Source organism: Alexandromys fortis, unplaced genomic scaffold (assembly GCF_014885135.2).
Source record: "Alexandromys fortis isolate MF-2015 unplaced genomic scaffold, M_Fortis_MF-2015_v1.1 scaffold_4, whole genome shotgun sequence".
NCBI lineage: Eukaryota > Metazoa > Chordata > Mammalia > Rodentia > Cricetidae > Alexandromys > Alexandromys fortis.
The window spans coordinates 4,628,656-4,644,764 of NW_026067944.1; the positions used below are offsets into that span (position 1 = coordinate 4,628,656).

Sequence of the window (16,109 nt, forward strand, 5' to 3'; positions counted from 1 at the left end):
GAAAGAATATCAATATCCATGTCTTTGATTCTATTCCATTGTAACACTTGTCTGTTTTTATGCCAATACCAAGCTGTTTTCATTAATGTAACTCTATAATAGAGCTTGATGTCAGGGATGGAGATGCCTCTGGAAGTTCTTTTATTGTACAGAATTGTTTTGGCTATCCCATGTTTTTTGTTTTTCCATATGAAGTTGAGTGTTGTTCTTTTGAGGTCTGTGAAGAATTGTGTTGTGATTTTGAAGGGAATGGCATTGAATCTGTAGATTGGTTTTGATAGGATTGCCACTTTTATTATGTTGATCCTACCTATTCAAGAGTATGAGAGATCTTTCTATTTTCTGATATTATCTTCAGTCTCTTTCTTCAAAGACTTAAAGTTCTCGTCGAACAGGTCTTTCACTTTTTTGGTTAGTGTTACCCCAAAATATTTTATGTCATTTGTGGCTATTGTGAAGGGTGATGCTCTCTGATTTCTTTCTCAGCTACTTTATCATTTGTATATAGGAGGGCTATTGATTTTTCTGAGTTGATCTTGTATCCTGCCACATTACTGAAGGTATTTATTAGAACTGTAGGCGTTCTCTGGTAGAGTTTTGGGGATCAGTTATGTGTATGCTATCATATCATCTACAAATAGCAAAAGTTTGATTTATTCCCTTCCAATTTGTATCCCCTTGATCTCCTTTAGTTGTCTTATTGCTCTAGTCAGAACTTCAAGAACTAGGTTGAATAGATATGGAGAGCGTGGATAGTCTTATCTTGTTCCTGAGTTTAGTGCAATCACTCTGAGTTTCTTTCCATTTAATTTGATGCTGATTGTTGGCTTGCTGTGTATTGTTTTAATTATGTGTGGATGCATTCCTTGAATCCCTGATTTTTCCAAGACCTTTAATATGAAGGGGTGTTGGATTTTGTCAAATCCTTTCTTAGCGTCTAATGAAATGATCATATGTGATTTTTCTTTCAGTTTATTTATATGGTGGATTACATTGATACTTTTTAATATGTTGAACTGCATCTCTGGGATGAAGCTGACTTGATCATGATGGATGATTATTTTTTATGTGTTTTTGGATTTGTTTTGCTAGTATTCTATTGAGTATTTTTGCATCAATGTTCATGAGGGAATTGGTCTGTAATTCTCTTCCTTGGTTGAGTCTTTGTGTTACCTATATCAGAGTAACTGTAGCCTCATAAAAAGAGTTTGGTAGTGTTCCTTCTGTTTCTGTTGTGTGAAACAATTTGAGGTGTGTAGGTATTAGCTCTTCTTTGAAGTTTTGGTAAAATTATGTGTTGAAACCATTGGGCCCTGGGTTTTGTTGTTGTTGGTGGTGGTGGTAGGCTTTTGATGACCACTTCTATTTCCTTACAGGTTATAGGTCTATTTAAACTGTTCACCTGGTCTTGAGTTAATTTCTATATGTGGTACCTGTTGGCCAAGGCTGTCCAGACCTGAAATAATCACACAAAAACTATATTATTTGCAACACTGTTTGGCCAATAGCTTAAGCATATTTCTGGCTAGCTCTTATATCCTGAACTAACCCATTTCCATAAATTGGTGCATCACAAGGTTGTGGCCTACTGGTAAAGTTTCAGCAGGCTCCGGCGTAGGTGTCTATCTCCTGTGGCAGCTGCATGGACTTCTCCCTGACTTTGCCTTCTCTCTCTCTCTCTCTCTCTCTCTCTCTCTCTCTCTCTCTCTCTCTCTCTCTCTCTGTGATATGTTTCAGCCTGGCTATACTCTGTTAAGCCACTGGCCAAAAACAGCTTCTTTATTAACCAATAAAAGCTACAAATATACAGAAGGACTTCCCATACCAGGTACCTATCTAGAAAATTGTCCATTTCTTTTACATTTTCCAGTTTTGTGGTGTGCATGTTTTCATAGTATAACCTAATGATTCTCTAAATTTCCACAGTATCTGTTGTTATGTCCCCCCTTTAATTTCTGATTTTATCGATTTAGATGTTCTTTCTCTGCCTTTTGATTAGTTTGGATAAAGGTTTATCTATCTTGTTGATTTTCTCAAAGAGTCAGCTCTTGGTTTCATTGATTCTTTGTATTGTTTTCTTTGTTTCTTTTTTTTTGATTTTAGTTATCAATTGGATTATTTCTCATTGTCTACTCCTCCTAGGTAAGTCTGCTTTTTTTTTGTTCAAGAACTTTCCAGATGTGCTGCTAAGTTGATAGTGTGAGATTTCTTCACTTTCTTTATGTACGCACCTAGAGATATGAACTTACCTCTTAGCACTGCTTTCATAGTGTTCCATAGATTTGTGTATATTGTGCCTTCATCCAGCACATCTATCTCTGGTTGCAGATCCATGGCATCTCTCTCTCTCTCTCTCTCTCTCTCTCTCTCTCTCTCTCTCTCTCTCTCTCTTTCTCTCTCTCTCTCTGCCTTCCTTCTACCAGCATTCAGTTCCATCTTCTTCACCTACCTAAGTTATGCCCTATCGACAGGCCAAGGCAGTTTCTTTATTCATTAACCAAGATAAGCAACACAGAATCAGAAGAACCTCCCACACCAGCCAGCCAGTCAGCCAGCAAGCAAGCAACAATCAAAAGAGCATTTTTAAAATTTTTAATATCATAGATACTATAATTTTAATAAAAATGTTCAAAAAGGTCAGACACACTGATTTGTGAGATAATATTGACCTTACCAATTCAAGCTAAATGATCATCAAGAGAAAACAATGATTTCTAAGATTTGTGTTTTTGTTTTACTTACTTAAAAAAAAAGTTTATCATGTCAAGATTGCTCTCACTCTCCTCAAGCACTTTTCAATAAAAAAGGCCAAGAGTCACTCTGGTATAATTGAGATCTGAAGTTATCTTTGCATGTGACTCTTACAGGAGGGACCCAAAGGATAACTTTACTGTTTTGATACAGAAGAAAACTCCAAATTTTCCCTAAGCCTAAACATGCTTTCTCTAAATGTGCTGTCACGGTCGGTGTGTTTTGATCTAACATTGTATTGGAAGAGGAGACTTTGTTTGGACATATCCTCATGTACTACTGACTGTTGCTATAAAAATGATGCTTAATCTCTCCATAGTTTCCGTTGCTTTTCCATTAAAATCTGGTGTTTATTGCAACAGAATTTCAGATTTTGCAACATGATAGCCTGAAAGACAGGCCAGCACAGGCAGCTCAGTGAAAATAAGAATTCTTGTAATTCCAACAGCCAAAACACTGGCCAAACACCACAAAGAGAGAAATGACACTCAGGTAGATGCTGGCGGTTTCCCAGGACTCTAAGGCCTTTGGCAGAATTTCTTTTTGTCAATGTGGATGTCGTTTTGCTATGACTGTTGTTGTTGATATGGTTTGCCTGTATTTCTGTTACCCATACAATCCTGGAAGGGACATCACCATCTGGATGTGGTTTTTGTTTCTGGGAGAGATAAATTTGGTGTCATTGACATATCCCTTGTATAAACATATTCAAATAAGAAGAAAGAACACGGATCAAGATGATCTAGATTTCCTGGTCAGACAAGGACAAGTTATTTGATACATACAACTAAGTACGAAAGCACAGAAAGCATATTTATGGCAAGAAACATTCGTCGGTGATTCCAACATAAGCTGACAATACGTTTGGGGCAGACATGTGGCCTGCATGCAACATGGACATCTGAAAGTTCAAAGGCAGCATGAGTCTCTACACTGGTAAACTTGTGAGAGTTTTATAGTCCCAGTTCTAAGGATCTTGAGATGATTGCTCCATTATGAAGGCAGCTGTGAGTTTAAGACAGGAAGCTGAAACTTGCAACAAACTCTGTGGCAAGTTGAAAAGTGAGCTACATGGTAACAGTTGGCTACCATGCAAAATATCCCCTTTATTTTATGGCATTTCTTTCAGCATATTTTGTCTCTAATATTTTTGGTGTCTTATTGAGGAGCAAGTCTGGTTTTCTTTTCAGTGCTACCCAGAGTTGAAGTGGTGAGCATGGTTCACAGTTCCCACCCGGTGGTCCCGGAGCTGGTGGTAAGGTACCTCTGCTATATTGAAAGTCTGAAAGAGGCAGAGCCAGCATCCAGGGCTGCCACAGCTATACTGCTCAAAATTTTAAAGTGATCCTGGTCAGAAAATAATTACAGATGTGCAATAAAGACAGATACAGGCAGAAATAAACCTCTGAATGGGTTACAGTGTGTTTGAAAAATGTACATAGCCTTTAGAGAGAAGAAAAAGAATATACAGAAAATAAAACAAAGTCTTTAAAGAGACAGAGTCTAATCCTACCTTATATTCCTCTCCAGTGATGGTATTAAAGGTGTGCACCAACACTGCCTGGCCTCTACAGCTAACTAGTGCGGCTGCTGGGATTAAAGGTGCATGCCTTTAAGAGACCACTGCCTGGCCTCTATGACTGACTAGAGTAGCTAGCTTTGCACTCTGATCTTCAAGCAAACTTTATTTATTTAGATCACAACAAAATATCACTGTACATACCACTTATTATATGCATTATTTTCTTCTTTTAAAATTGCTTGACTATTCTTCATCTGTATTCTTTTTTTTTTTTTGAAGAAGAAAAGTAGAAATTTAATGAAGGAATAAGAGAGCTTCACGAGTAGCAAGACCCAGTTCCAACTGTTTGGGTACAGCCTGGGCTTTCAATTCCTTTGAAGCACACACAATATTCTGAACCCTAACAACCCATATTCTTAAAAATTTAAGCTGGAAACTAGCATGAGCAAAGTGACATCACATTTGAGTTTGAGAACAGAAAAATCTCTAACTGCCTGGAGCGAAAACTTTAATCAGAATGTCTCTTCATTCCGGCTTCTGACCTTTCCCAATATTCATTTTTTCCCTCACAGGTCTTAAAAGAGCCTGTGGCTATAAGGATGGAGATCTTCGGTATTGCTTAGTTTGGTTTATGTCAAAATTCTGCCCTTGTCAAAGTACCTGAGTGTGTTGGTGACAGCCAGAGAGGGATGAAGGTTCAAAAGTAGTTTCAGCTTTTGTTAAATTTTTGTTCCTCCAAACCAAATGGAAACATATTTCATTTAAGTTATACTTTTCATATTAAATAATCTCTACAGATAGTTCCCATCTTTAATTTTTTAATGCCTTGTATTTTACACTCCCTGTGTTAACCTTTTTGCTCTATGAAACTCTGTCTCTACTATCTAAAATTTAAACAACATAATTTCCTTAGTTTACTTTCCTGTGTTTGTAGGTCTTCAAATAGCTCCCAGATTCACCTAATCAATAGGCTAGACCTCTTATGTGAACTCTGTAGATAAAGGGTTGAAGACTAGAAGATACTAAGTGACTTTCTCATACCTCCATCAGAAATATCGAAGAGGACCATTTCAGTTCATAGGTTCTTATGTGCTTTCTTAGGAAACATTAGACCCTTCTTGTGTGGAGAGCACAACACAGGGATCCTATGTGGAGCTTGGGCTTCTGAGTGTCTCGTAGAGTTCATGTCAATTTACATTCTTTTTTAAGTTCAAGAGCCACCTTGTTCATTACTGCAAAATCATGCAACCGGGAAACAAATGAACAGCCTCTGCCTACACAGATTGTGCACCAATGTGTGCCAGCTAAATCCATATAAAACCCGAGAGAACTTGAAAAGGAATTCTAGACACAAAAGTACAAACTTAAGCATGGCTTCTTAGTAGCTGTCACACTTTTTTTTTGGATGTTCTCTGTTTTCTGGCAGTGAGGAAGAGTGGCATGGCTCCTTTAAGAGAGGTCTTCCTGACTCAGCATTAGCAGCAAAAATGCTGTGTGGTTTTGAAAATGTGGCTGCTTGATTTTTGCTGCCAGTGTGAACTCTGGCTCTTTCAGGAGGCTGAGCAATTAAATGGGGTCTGTGAGCAGTTTGTTACAAACCTTTCAAAGACCTATGAAATATGGCCTCTTAAATGTTTAAAAAATTAGGATTTTTCATGACAAGGAGTCACATCTGCTACTAGAAGCACCAATCTTCTTCAAGGGCAGTAAAGTGGCTACTTATTTAATTTGTTATCCATTTACACAAGAAACTGCTCTTGCCTGGACTGATTTATGTTATACTGTATGAATTGGACTTGTAGGACCCACAGAAATATGACTGCTAAAGTTGACTAAAGAAGGTGAGACAGTCCTTCAGGGTTCCTGCTTTATGAAACAGTCTTCCAGACATTCTGCAGGACACAGAAAAAAAGTGACTGACAACCTGCCAATAAAGGCAAAACTGTCTTTGAAATTTTCCTGCTTCATGGAAAAGTCTTCCAGATAATATATATGACCTATAGGCTGAAGATTGAATGCCCCAATGTTACAGAAGAACTTTGGGTGACTGTCCAGGCAGTGAGATGTCTCTGTCAATTCTAGAGTTTTGGAGGTTGCTTACAATGTACTTGCTGTTTGCTTAGGGAATATTATATCCTTCTTGAGTCTTTGATGGAGTTGAAGAGTAGTTAGCTATCGTTTTCCTTAGTTATGATAAAAATAAGTAGATATAAATATTGTAACTGTAACTATTGCTTAATATATGTTTTGTTATATGTAATTTTACTATGTTAAAGTTAAAACATTTCTTTTTATTTAGACAGAAAAGGGAAATGATGTGAGATTCCCCTCTGTATGTTGTAAATATGTTTTATTGCCATTAGTTAATAAAGAATCTGCTTTTGGCCAATGCCTTAACAGAATATAGCCAGGCTAGAAGAGATATAGAGAGAAAGAAGGCAGAGTCAGAGAAATGCCATGTAGCCACCACTGGAAAGAGATGCCAGGCCTAACCTGATAGTTAGGCCACAACCATGTGGTAATGTACAGATTAATAGAAATGGGTTAATTTACATTATAAGAGCTAGCCAGGAATATGCTTAAGTTATTGGTCAATCAGTGTTGTAATTGATATAGTTTCTGTGTAATTATTTGGGTCTGGGTGGTGGGAAACAAAAGAGCAGCTTCTGCCTACAAGAAATTGATTGGCATTGGTTAATAATCAATGGCAACTAGTCTTCCATGCTCTTAAGGCTGTTTTTGTTTAGTCTTGTTCTTGAAATACAGTGCCTCCTTTTCTTTTCTATGGGTCTCAGGAGGCTTGAAGATGCTACTAAAGTTTCTACCTTTGCCATGTGTTTGTGAATGCCAGTATATCTAAAAGAGTTATTAGTGGACACCGTAAGAAAGATTCTTATGCTTTACCCTTTTAACCAGACATCTATTATTTAATCAGGCTAATTTATAGAGAACATTTTTAGTAACCTTTTTAATAGTATAGATTAGTCTATGTCAAATAATATTACATATAATCTAGCAGATGTGTTTTGAAAAATTCTTGCAAACATTATATTTTCAAGGTTATGCTATTTGGAGTCTTTCAAAATGCTACATTGAATTCATGGAGTTTTAGCAAGCTCTAGCCTCAAGTGTTAGTTCTCTATTAAAACAGCACCAGATCTAGGAGACTAGGAAGAAGACAAGTTACTTTGTAGCATAGAGAGAATCTGGTCTAATCAATGTGTTTGTTCACTTGGTTTAAGAAAATAGTCTGCTTATATGACATGCCAGGCACTTTAGAAGTGAAAGCAGATGCTTTAATTAGGGCTAATGTGAACTCTATAGAATGCGCAATTATAAAAAATGAGCTAAGAAAAGGAGGTTATGCTCCAAGTTCTATAGTCTAAACATCAATATTAGGCATTTGTCATCAGCCTTTTTAAAAGCTTCTGCTTTAAAAATAGCCATAGTGATGGATGGCTTAAATCCAGACAGTAACAGCCCTTAAAAGCAAGATTAACCACAAAGAATTACTTCCTTTCATTTTAAGAAATCTTGGACCTCTTAACAAATCAGTAGATGATATATTATAATGATTTTTATATTAATATGCTATATCTGCCATTAAACTGGTTGCATTATCCATAAACTTAACAGACAAATAAGTTTCTCTAAGGACAGGTTGCTCAATAGCTTGTTTTTAATGGGGAGTGAGCAGGTCTTTAGGGATGTGGATGTCAACCATGGATTGTTCAGGATCAAATGCTGTCTTAACCAGCCACATTGCATATAAATGATGTAATTCACAGCAAGACAATTAAAGCCACAATAAATTTGGGGCACTTTATTGCACATTAACTGTTACTGTGAACATTTGTGCCCTTCTTTAGCAAGCTCTGCTATAACTCATCAGGGCGATTATTACTTAAGTGTTACTGCTTGATATTTTTATGATGCCCTTTCCATACTATTGGTGCAAGGAAGTTTTACATTATAAAAACAATAGCACCACAAGCAAAGGGGACAACAAAGAAAAAAAGCAAACCTTAGGAGAGAAGGATAATACACCTCTAGAGTCAAAGAGGTTGTCATGGAATTTTACACAAGCATACCTTGTGCTATAGTTATAATCAACATCTGTGTATCTAGAGATGCACTGTAGAATTGTATAACTCACCTTTGAAAGTGTACCTTCTGTTATTAGACACTTTACACACAGAAACTTCTATGTCAAAAGAATTTCTCATCTAAACATTAGATGATGTCACAAAAGTTCTTAATGCAGTAATTACTGTGCTGTGCACAACTATTGAAAAAGCGTGATAGAAATTAGCAGATTGTTAAAAAAGAAGACAGGCGAAGGACCACTTTAGCAATGCAACTCAAGTGAAGAAAACAGTTTCCTGTGTTTTAGGTATAAATAAGCAGGGAATCAGCTGCAGGAATCCTAAACTTTGAATCCGTATTTGAAGTATTTTAAAGAATTTAGTGCTTCTACGTAGACTATTCTATTAGTCAGAAGCCCAGACCAAAGAATTTATAAACAACAGATCTTTTCTTGAGACAGAATATCTATTGACAATGAATGATGTTGTTTAGAGATTTGAAGATATATATGCATACTACCAGTGACTGAAAAATAAACCCTAAGATAATAATATCATTCATATTTTTTTTCAGTATCTGCCTTGTGAGCAAGGAATAGATCTTTCATTGTCTCCAGTTACTTTATCATATTTCCTGTCTGTTAGGGTAATTATTCACATGTAGACCTTTTCTTTGGGCACTGCCTGCTCTGGTCTACACAGTTTGATTCATGACATGTTCTTTACTGAAACAGGACTGATGAAAGAGAAGTAGATAATCAATAGCTTTGCATCAAGTACTAGACACAATTTGCTATTCTTTATAGGTAGAGATTCAATAAAGTTTAAGACTATGAATGAGGTAGGAATTAATCTTAGTTTATATTCTAGGATTCTTTCCAACAATGATATTTACTATATGTTGCTAGCAATGTACCAAAGTGTTTCTTAAAACTTTTGGTATGTGGTTAAGAGATACACAGTCATGGTTTGTAACTGCTGTGTGGAAATGACATTGAGTATTGTTTCATGTTTATAATACCTCTTTCTCTGCTTTGTGAATCTCCATCAGTTTTGTGCATTTTCTACTGAATGGCTGAAATCCCTACTTTGTTAGAATGTTGTAGTATTTTCTAGTTACTTCTATCAACATTTAATTTGATGACTTTCTTTGTGGTATATCCTTTTCTTCAAATTTTTTAAAGTAAACTTATGAATCATAATTTCATTGACTTCTAGGTGACTTTTACATATTTTTCATGCTGATTTGACTTTGACAGACTGTTGGTACTTTAGAAATGCTATTCAATGCAAAAAAAACCCCACAAAGGTATGTGGTAAAATTAAACAGTTTAGATGTGACTATAAATTTATTGTCTTATTTGCTGATAGTAATCACCTATACTCTGATAATTCCAGAAAATGTCTGAAAATATTCAGAAAAACGTGTATAATCAAGAGAGGGTAATCAATAAACCACAGAGAAGCTAATTAAAACAGAAACAAATAAAAAATAAGCTTAAGATTTACATCTAAGGATGCTTACCTGGCAGGTGAGATACCATGATTATGAAGGTGGTTTTCCTAGGGAGAGGCTTATCCATTGCACTCTGGATGTGCTGAACCCTGTGATTTCCCCAAATGCGGAAAACTGGACTGCATAATTTGTGTTAGTGAGGGCCTGTATCCTCCCTCTCTCCTGAAAAGAATTTATATCTAGAGATGTTCGATAATCCTTTGAGAGGGACATTATACCTACTGTGTGCATCTAGAGGAAGCCTCAATATCATAGACCAGATTATGTTCTGAAATTAATCAATGAATTTAAAACAATTTCTATAAACTACTTGAGACTGAAATTTTGATTTAAAAGCTTACATTGGAAAAATTAATGGAAATGGTGATTCAAAAATGAAAGATCTTTAAGGTCTGAATATTTTTTTGCATACTTAGCCAGTCACAAAGCTGAGAAAACTGAAATCAGAGTAATATTGCTATCAAAATTTAAGAGTACAAATGGATAGAAATTTAAAATGTGACATATAGAGCCACATATAGTTTAAAATGTAATAAATGGTAATTTCTATTTAATGTAGAATAGTTGGCCCACACGACCAATGTACAATTTTTTCCACATCCTTGCCAACATTTATTTGTTTTCTTGATGCTAGCTGTTCTGACTAGAATCTCTAATAGTCACATTTACATTTTTACCAAATAAACTGTGCAATCATGAAGTGATTAAATTTATGAAAATAAAATATAAAACTTATTGAGGAAAATTCTCTTTAGAATTTCTTTAAAATGTTACAGTATGGAAGTAACAATTTTTAAGTTACAATAATATATTTCTTCTTCTATAGGAAGTATTGCTGAGTAACAATCACCCAAACAGAAAGTGAAAATTCAGATTAAAAACTGGAAAAGAATGCTTTGAATTAATTAGTATATTATTAAGAATGAGGAAAAGTTCCAATATCTAGGTTTAAAACAAGGGATTAGAGATTAAGAGCAGAAAAGAAAATTCATGTGATTCTTAAGTATGAATGCAACTCAGCAGTGCTTGCCACCTGAGAGCTACAAAATCAATCTTGTTTGTTCTGTCATTTAACCTAGAAATTTGTCAATGGTCTGAGTCCTTATTATTTACTCTTTTGGCAGAGATTTTTTTAAAAAAGTAGTTCACATATAAGCCTGTATGTTTCACTGATTTCTTTCTCAGTCCATTTATCATTTGTGTAAAGGAGGGCTGCAGATTTTTTTTGAGTTAATCTTGTATCCTGCTACATTACTGAAAGTGTTTATGAGTTGCAAAAGTTTCTTAGTAGAATTTTTGGGTTGCTAATGTAAACTATCATATCATCAGCAAGCAGTGAGGGTTTTTGACTTCTTTTCTTATTTGTAACCCCTTGACTTCCTTTTGTCGTCTCTTATTGCTCCAGCTAGATTCTAAGTACTATACTGAATATATATGGAGAGAGTGGACAACCCTGTATTCTTCCTGATTTCAAAGGGATTGCTATAAGTTTCTCTCCATTTAGTTTGATATTGATATTGACTGTTGGCTTGCTGTATATTGCCTTTATTATGTTTAGGTATGTTCCTTAACATATGCTGGAGAGGATGTGGGGTAAATGTTGGGAAACTCGACTGCATAATTTATGTTAGTGTAAAATATAAAGCCAGACACTGTACCCACTGAGGGTTAGAGACATTAAGAGATGTCTGACTCCTGCATTGCTGGTGAAAGTGCAAATTGGTACAGCACCTTTGGATATCAATATGTCAATTTCTCAGAAATTTAGGAAATTATTTACCTCAGTACTGAGCAATACCACTTTTGGGTATGTACCCAAAGATGCTCAATCGTACCACAAGGACATGCTCAACTATGTTCATAGTAACATTATTTGTTACAGCAAGAACCTAGAAACAACCTAAATGCCCCTCTACCGAAGAATGGATAAGGAAAATGTGGTATATTTACACAATGGAGTACTACACAGCAGAAAGAAATGACACCTTGAAATTTGCAGGCAAATGAATGGAACTAGGAAACATCATATTGAGTGAGGTAACCCAGACACAGAAAGACAAATATCATATGTACTCACTCATAAGTGGCTTTTAGACATAAAGCAAAGAAAACCATCCTACAATTCACAATCCCAGAGTACCTAGACAACAATGATGACCCTAAGAGACACACATGGATCTAATCTATGGGAAGTAGAAAAAGACAAGATCTCCTAAGTAAATTGGGAGCATGGAGACCATGGAAAGGGTTGAAGGAGAGGGGAAAGAAAGGGAGGGTAGCAGAGAAAAATTTATAGCGCAATAAAATCAATAAAAAGTAAACCCATTTGTGAGGTTATTTATGTCGCTATAAGTTTTCAGATAATTTTTAGCTCTCTATCCAAACTAAAGTATCAATATCCTTTGACCTAGCAATCTCACTTCTAGAATTTTTTTATTACAAGAATATGTAAATTGTATAGTTTATAAATGTTTTATCTCTTTAGTAAATGACATTTTTGTAAGCTTCATGAGGTTGTGCAAAAAAGAAATCTCAGCTCTTGGGGACACTGAGGGAAGGGGATAAGAGTCCAATTTGGGCAACACCCTGAGAAACTGACTCAACAACAAACAACAATAATAAAACTTTAAATGACATAAGTTTAGAGTAAATAGAGGCAAAGGCTTTTCTCCAGTAAATATGTAAAACAATTAGACTTATTTTGTACACTGATAAAAACAACAGGATTTATTGTTAAGTAAGAGTGCAATAGAGTGAATAAATATAGTACTTTATCGTATTCGTAAAAGAGGAAACACAAGGTAGTCTGTCTTTTGAGGTTTAAAGCCTGTACCTGGGAATGTAAACTAATGACAGAGCACTTGTCTAATGCCCATAATCCCCAAGTTCAATCCCCAGCACTATTGAACAAAACCTCTAAAATATGTGAAGTTTATCAACTGTTTAGAAATAAGATTCTAAGAAAACTTGGATATTAGATAAGACTATTATTTAAGATATTCTAGTGCTTTTTCTGAGACCCTGCAATAGTTTTATTTCTGTTGCTCTGACAGAATAGCAAGTTAAGGGAGACAGGGTTTATTTCAGCTCACAGTTCCAGATAATAGTTCCTAACCCTGGGGAATTTAGGGCATCAGTAATGGAAAACAGCCAGTCACATCACAGTCACAGTCAAGATTGGGGAGAGAGGAATGTGTACGTGGTCATTTGCCTGCTTGCTTGTGGTCAAGTTGATTTCATTACTCTTCTATAGTTTCCTTACTTGAGAATGGTGCTACCCACAGTTGGCTAGGTATTCTTTCATTCATTACTTAAGACAATTCTGCCCAAGCACGTATACTGTAGCAAATGCCACATTGAGACTCTCTTGGTGATTGCAGATTGTGTCAAGCTGAGAATGAAAGCTAACCACCAGAGACCCCAGGACTCATAGCCTTCCCTTCTTCCAAAGCCAGACATTCTACCCACTGAGGGTTAGAGACATTAAGAGATGTTGTGCCACTCAACATTTGTTTGATTTGCTTATGACATAGAATGACAAGGAATGCAGCTCTAAATTGACATTATTTAGGGGTTCTCAACCAGGAGCTCATTTATTACTTAAAAATAAACATTTCTTCTTTTGCTCCTAGTAATTTTTCAAAATTTTTGTGTATGTGTGTAATGTGCATATATGCATGCAGATGTGTATGCAACAGAACATGGTATTAGACTCCCCTGGACCCAATAAAGGTGCTGGGAACTGGATTGGGATCTTCTGTAAAAGCAGCAAATGCTCTTAATCACTGAGCTACCTCTCTAGCCCCCTTAGGGACATTTTCTAAGAGGAGCCTAAAACTGTATAGCTGTTCCTCATTAGGAAAAGATTGTTTAAGAATTTTCTATCCCACTTAACAAAGTATCATTTGAAAATATAATTGTATTCCACTCCCTTTAGTTTTAGGTTCTGTAACATTTATTCGTTTCCTTGGAAGGTTATTAGTAATCATAGTAGCAGTAGAATATCAATAATTAGTTATCTTCTAATTCCTCTAGGCTAAATTTTGAAAGCATTTCCCCCTCTAATCTTTCCATCATCAAATGTCAGTTTTTGCTGTCAGGTGTTCAGATAAGCCAGTCCCATGGTTTGTTTGTTTGCTTTTTAGCATTTCCCAGTTAGCTTTCTGATTAGTCTGTAGCCTGTTAGGGAAAACAAAGAAAAGAGAATGAGACACTAGAAACCATGCCTTATTCAAACTTTTAATACTGAAATATTTGATGTTGTCAAGTAAGGATGGAAGAAAAGTCTGGCTTAAAATAGAAAGTTGAACGTAGGTAGATAGTCTGTACAGAATGCAAGCTAAGTAGAGAAGCATATTGTATTGAAGCCTTCCAAATGATATACTATTACTTGGAAATGTTATGAATTTCCAAGCTACCTCCATGAATAAATACAAAAGAAATCCACACACTTCAAAGCTAAATAAAAATCATTGCTATTATACACTTTAATTGTCAATAAACTGCAGTAAAGCATATATTATGGAATAATAGGTGTATGAACTGCTGTATCTGAAAGCTTTTATTAAGCCCTAATGTGATCTACAAGTGCTAATTATGTTTTTACAGTAATAATTAAAATTGTTGTTACCACAGTCCAACAGTCCATGCTTCGACATTTGTTGAGGGTTTTTTTTTTTTTTTTGTCTGTCATCAGAGTCCCTTCCCCCGCCTTGCAGGAGCTTTTCTGTTAAAGTAGAAACAGTCTTTCAGAAGTTGCCTTGGTAGCATTTATACAAAACATTGACACCCAATTCACATGTGCACACATGAGCATGTAAAAGCACACTTAAGGAAGCAAATTGGCAGATACACAATCAAAGGAGAATAAATTGTTGGAGATGTGCAAAGAAAGCAGAGAGATGTCCAAAAAGAGGGAATTTCATGTGTGAGGTAAAATTTGGAGCTAAGTTTTGAGAAAGATAATAGAAAACAGGTGAATAAAGTTGAATAGTCAGGGCAACAGGACACACGATAGTAAAACTAGGAATTTGAAGAACGTAAAAGGAATATGGCCAGGGCAGTGGTGGTGCATGCCTTTAATTCTAGCACATGGGAGGCAAAGGCAGGTGGGTCTCTGTGAGATCGAGGCCAGCCTGGTCTACAAGAGCTAGTTCCAGGACAGGCTCCAAAGCTACAGAGAAACCCTGTCTCACCCTCTCCTAAAAAAAGGGGATATGGAATCTGAAACAACCTGAAAGTGAAGTTTGTTCAATGTGACATCAGCTCAATCTGGTCAATAATAGCCTGGCATACCAGTGACTACTAAATTTATTCAAGGTTTTTCTGAAGCTTAGTTTCAACTGAATATTCAGTAAACCTTCATAAAATCTACTAATGTTTCCATTTTCTCCTTTTGTACATTTATATACTTATCCTTTACTTAAATTGTATTTCCTTTGTGTTTTAATTACAAGTGAAATAATTGTTATACTGAGACGTCTTATTTGTTTCCCAGCTTCCCAGACTCCTGAAATAATCACACAGAAACTGTACTATTTAAATCACTGCTTGGCCCATTAGCTCTAGGTTCTTATTTGTTAACTCTTACATCTTAATTTAACCCATCTCCATTAATCTGTGCATCACCATGAGGTCATGGCCTACCAGCAAAGTTTCAGCATGTCAGCAACTCCATGATTTCTTCCTAACTCCTCCTTCATTCAGTTTAATTTTCCCTACCTACTTTTATTCCCTGTGCAGGACCAAGACGGTTTTCTTTATTTACCAATGGTATTCACAGTATACAGAGGGGAATCCCTCATCAAATAATGGTATGCACACTTCTTATTTGTTTTTTAAAATTGGAAAGCTCTTGTCAAACAGGTCTTTCATTTTTTTTGGTTATTGTTACCCCAAGATATTTTATGCTATTTGTGGCTATTGTGAAGGGTGATCTTTCTCTAATTTCTTTCTCAGCTTCTTTATCATTTGCATATAGAAAAAAAATGATTTTTTGAGTTGATCTTGTATCCTGCCACATAATATATTGTAGGTATTTATCAGCTGTAGAAGTTCCCTAGTAGAGTTTTGGGGTCACTTATATATACTATACCATATGCAAATAGTGAAAGTTTGACTTCTTCCTTTCCAATTTGAATCCTCTTGATCTCCTATTGTTGTCTTTTTTTTTAATTTATTTATTTATTTATTTATTTATTTATTTATTAAAGATTTCTGTCTCTTCCCCACCGCC

At 35.7% G+C, this 16,109-nt stretch overlaps 1 non-coding gene across 1 annotated transcript; it reads left to right on the forward strand.

Annotated features, from left to right (window-relative positions):
• The first annotated feature begins 9,875 nt into the window (after positions 1-9,875).
• Positions 9,876-10,035, forward strand: LOC126505881 (U1 spliceosomal RNA). Its single transcript, XR_007592994.1, has one exon. It is a non-coding gene; the product is annotated as a U1 spliceosomal RNA (small nuclear RNA).
• The last annotated feature ends 6,074 nt before the right edge of the window (positions 10,036-16,109 follow it).